The sequence below is a fragment of the Ricinus communis genome, chromosome 6, assembly GCF_019578655.1.
Source record: "Ricinus communis isolate WT05 ecotype wild-type chromosome 6, ASM1957865v1, whole genome shotgun sequence".
NCBI lineage: Eukaryota > Viridiplantae > Streptophyta > Magnoliopsida > Malpighiales > Euphorbiaceae > Ricinus > Ricinus communis.
Window position 1 is genome coordinate 7,214,219 of NC_063261.1, and position 4,486 is coordinate 7,218,704.

Genomic DNA, 4,486 nt, shown 5'->3' on the forward strand with positions numbered 1-4,486 from the left:
TATAGACCCAAGGGATGGATGTTGAATCGGACGTCACGAGATAGATAGTTTGGGAGGGAACTCTAGTTTCTAACTTCCCTTTGCTTGTACTTTTTCTTTTTCTGATTAAGTGTAAAACTTGAAACCTTTCTGTAGACTTTTTATTTTTGGAGGTACAAAATATTGCCTTGTGGATTTCCCCCTCTTATTTTTTGTGTTTCTATCTTTATATGAGCTTGCGAGCTAGAAATTGCATCAGAAGGCCCCATAGCCAAATCTCCTTTCTTTTATTTTTCTTTTGCTTTAATTTTTGCCTAAGCCGTCCTTTCAGTTTTTCAACTTAGCACACTTATGTCTTTAACTTTTTGTTTTTTGCTTTTTCTATCTCTTTTTTTTCCTCTTTTTGTACATTTGGCTGCTTCAAGTATTGATTTCCCTTTGCCTTGCTTGATTTGAGAATTAGCTGCTCTATTTAAGGATGCAAATTATGCAAAAAAAATAAAAATTATGCTTCTTTTCAGATCTCATCTATTTTGCTTTAGTTTTATTTTTCTTTCAGTTAATGTGTAAGATGATAAGCAGACATACATATGTTTGATAACAATTCTAAATAATTTTATTCATTTAGCAAAATCCCAGATGGATACATTTTGATTTCTCATGACATAACTCCTGTCATTAGTCAATTTTTTCAGATTTTCTAGCTGATTATTTTCTCTCTTTTGCCCTGACTTTTGCCCGACCAACTCTTTTAGGTTTTTCGATCAGCAAGCTATTTTTTCTATTATTCTTTATTTTCCTTTCACACATGGTATTTCTTGAGATGATCTATATCAATTGGCTCAATGAACTTGTTCCCCTCCAAGTCTGAGATTTTAACGGCACCTCTAGGCAGGATCTTCTTGAACAGATACGGGACTTCCCAGTTTGGATGAACTCTTCTCTTGGGTAGAATGCATTAGGCCTTGTATGCTTCAATACTAACTCACTAACTCTGATCTTTCTTGGCTTTACTTTCTTGTTGACCGCCCTAGCTATCCTTTTTTGATACCACTGTATGTGGTATAAGGCTTTTATCCTTTTCTTATTAACCAAGGCCAATTGCTAGTATTTTTTATCAACCTACTAATATTATGGTATTTCAGCCTCCAATACGACTCTCAAAGACATCAATTCTAACTCAATTGGCAGAACTGCTTCAGTTCTGTAATAGAGTATGGCAATTTTCCTAGTTGATGTTTGCTCAGTTGTTTGATATCCCCAAAGCATAAATGGTAATCAAAACGACCAGTCCTTGTGATTCTACAGCATCTTCAAAAGTATCTTCTTCAGATACTTGTTGGCCGCCTCCACTACTCTATTTGCTTGAGGTCTATACAGAGATGACTTGTGATGCCCGATCTTGTATTCAGCTAGTAGGTGATGTGCATAGTTTTACACATGTTTGCTTGCATATTATTGTGTATTCTCTTAGCAATTATTGTGTTTTTATTCCAAGATCACCTGTGTTTTATGTCCTTTTGTATTCTAGGAGATGTTATAGGTCCATTATCAGTGTTTGAGCAATTCTAGATCAATTCTGGGAAAAAACGGACGTAATCAGAGGCGTTTTATTTTGGGTTGACTTTTTGGAAAGTCAACATGGCCTGTGTTGGAGTCCGTGTAGAAATTCCAGGCCGTGTAGTTTAAGTATTTTGAAGCGGCACATTTTCCAAGGACACCACGCCTTAGAGCACAGCCCGTGTTGGCCAACACGAGCAAGAACACGACCATGGTCAATTCAGCTCATTCTTCCAACTGAAGTCCAACACAGCCCAGACATGGCCTGTGTTAAGGGACATGGGCTGGAACACGCCCGTATTTGTGGGATGAATAAAAGGAACGAGCCAAAAAGAGAAAGATAGATTTCTGGATCGGCGATTTTGACTTTTGAGCTTTTGTTGTAATTTTTCTAGACGTGTTGTCAGACATTTGAGGGGGCTTCCAGGAAACGGATTCCACCTTGGAACATCATATTCGTGATCTGGGTTTTGGATTGAAGATTGAGGAAGAGTTTTGGAGCAAATCAAGGAGCAATTTTGGAGATCAACTGCAGTATAGATCCAGGCTTCGAGCTGTTCATCCAATTCTAGGAAAATGGTGTATATGTTTCGATTTCTTTGTTCTTTCACTGTAATTGAATTCCTATTTTCTCTATACATTAACATGTGTAGCTAGATTGGTTGAACCCAATGGGTTCCTTACTATGTTGGCTTAGTACTAAATTGTTAGGATTGTTTGAATTCCTTTATGTATTCTTTTTGCAATTAATAATTAAATCCAGTTTTCTTTACATTGAATGTGTTGATTACTGTTCATAGAATTTTTTTAGTAATTGAGAAATTCTAATTGAGTTTAGAAATTTAATTGCAAGATCAGATTAATTTTCACTTAAAGATTAGGTTAATTAATTTGCCGGATTAAGAATTAACAAAGCTTAATGGAGGTGGATTAAAGCTTAAGGCTAACTTAATAATCAATCGTTAGGAAGAGATTCCAACTTTAGGTTCTTAGGTTTAGGAATTCGGTTGTCTCGAGAGGGAAACCGAATTCAGTTAAGAATCCGTCCACTGGTAGCATAATCAGACTCAACAATCTGTTATCTTTTGTTTGATTGCCAACTAGTCTAGGTCCCCTTTGGGTTTGCTTTCTTATCTTGATTGTTTTATTTACTCATTCATTCTCGCATTCCATTTAGAACTTAGCTTTTAGTCATTAGTAAATCTAGAAACCATCAGTAATTAATTTTAGGCTAGATAACAAAGTACGAAGTAATAACTCTAGGATTTTACTTTCCCGAGGAATACAATATTTTAATACTTGTCGTTATGTTAGGCTACATCGATAGATTCACTGCCTTAGTTGTAGTTGCATACGTAGCGCATCAAGTTTTTTGTGCCGTTGCCAGGGACACTTATTTGAAAACTAGAGTGAAATTTGCTATTTGTTACTTTAGTCATTTCTCTTTTCTGTTTGTGTTATTGCTTTTTATTTAAATACTCTTCAAATTAGTTGTTTGGTTATTGCTACCTTATCCAATTCAGGTAGTTTATGACCAGGAGTTCTAATCCTACACCAGTAGACCCTCTCCCCAAACCAGAACGATCCTTCAGGCAGTTGAGGAAGTGATTAGACATGGAGGAGGAGGAGCAGATAGAAATTCATGTCCATACACCAGTAGACATGGGAGACGACAAAAACAACGTCGTTGAAGCAAACAGGACAATGTACGAGTTTGCTAGATCTTTCTTGGAGGGGACGCACACTAGTATAGTGAGGCCAACTATTGCAGTGAATAACTTTAAAATTAAGCCAAATGTCATTCATATGGTGCAGCAGAGTGTACAGTTGGGGGCTTGCCCAGTGAAGATCCTAATGCCCACATCACAAATTTCTTCGAGATTTATGATACCTTTAAGATAAATGGGACTACCGATAATGCCATTCAGCTTAAACTGTTCCCATTTTCCTTGAGTGATTGAGCAAAGAGATGGCTACAGTCCCTGCCAGCTAACACTATCACCATTTGGAGTTCTTTGGCTGAGAAATTTCTTTATAAGTACTTTCCTCCTGCTAAGACTGCAAAGATGTGTAATGATATTTCTTCTTTTGTGCAATTTGATGATGAGAGCATGTATGATGCGTGGGATAGGTACAAGGACTTGCTGAGATGTTGCCCACACCATGGTTTGCCACTATGGATGCAGATGCAGACTTTTTACAGTGGTTTGAACTCAGCCACGAGGCAGATGGTAAATGCAGCTGTAGGTGGGGCCATCAACAGTAAGACGCCAGAGCAAGCCTAGAATTTAATTAAGGAGAAGGCCATGAACACATATCAGTGCCACTCTTTTAGAAGTAGGCCAGGGCGGCAAGGAGTGGTGAACCAGGTGGATTCTACATCAGCCTTGGCAGCTCAAGTGGAGCTTTTAGCCGAGAAGATTGACCAGCTCCAGATGCCAGTCCAAGCAGCACAGCTTGGCTACGAGTTTTGAGGTGGCCTACACTACAGTGCAAACTATAATGCAGGAGGTATGTTTGCTTCTTCTTTGTCTTCTTCTTCTGCTGACCATGAACAGGTTGATTATGTGAGAAATACGCCCAAGCAACAGAAGAACCTGTATAACAACACATACAACCGAGGGTGAAGAGACCATCCCAATTTCGGATGGCGAAATAACAATACCCAATGTCCACCAGGATTTCAGCAGTTGCACCAGCAGCAACCCCAACAGCAGATTGTTATCCCTCAACTACCTCAGAACTAGGAGAAGAAGTCCAATTTAGAGGAGTTTATGATGAAGTTTGTGTCCACTTCTAAGAACAGGTTTCAACAAATGGATATAGCTCTTAGAAATCAACAAGCCTCCATACAGAATTTGGAGAATCAGATAGACCAGATTTCTAAGATGTTGGCTGAGAGACAGCCAAGGACGCTCCCCAACACCATAGAGTTAAACCCAAGGGA

The 4,486-nt window shown here is 38.4% G+C and overlaps 1 non-coding gene across 1 annotated transcript; it reads right to left on the bottom strand.

The window, feature by feature from the left end:
* Window positions 1-3,602: 3,602 nt before the first annotated feature.
* Window positions 3,603-3,709, bottom strand: LOC112533734. The gene has a single exon (XR_003078069.1). It is a non-coding gene; the product is annotated as a small nucleolar RNA R71 (small nucleolar RNA).
* Between the last annotated feature and the right edge of the window lie 777 nt (window positions 3,710-4,486).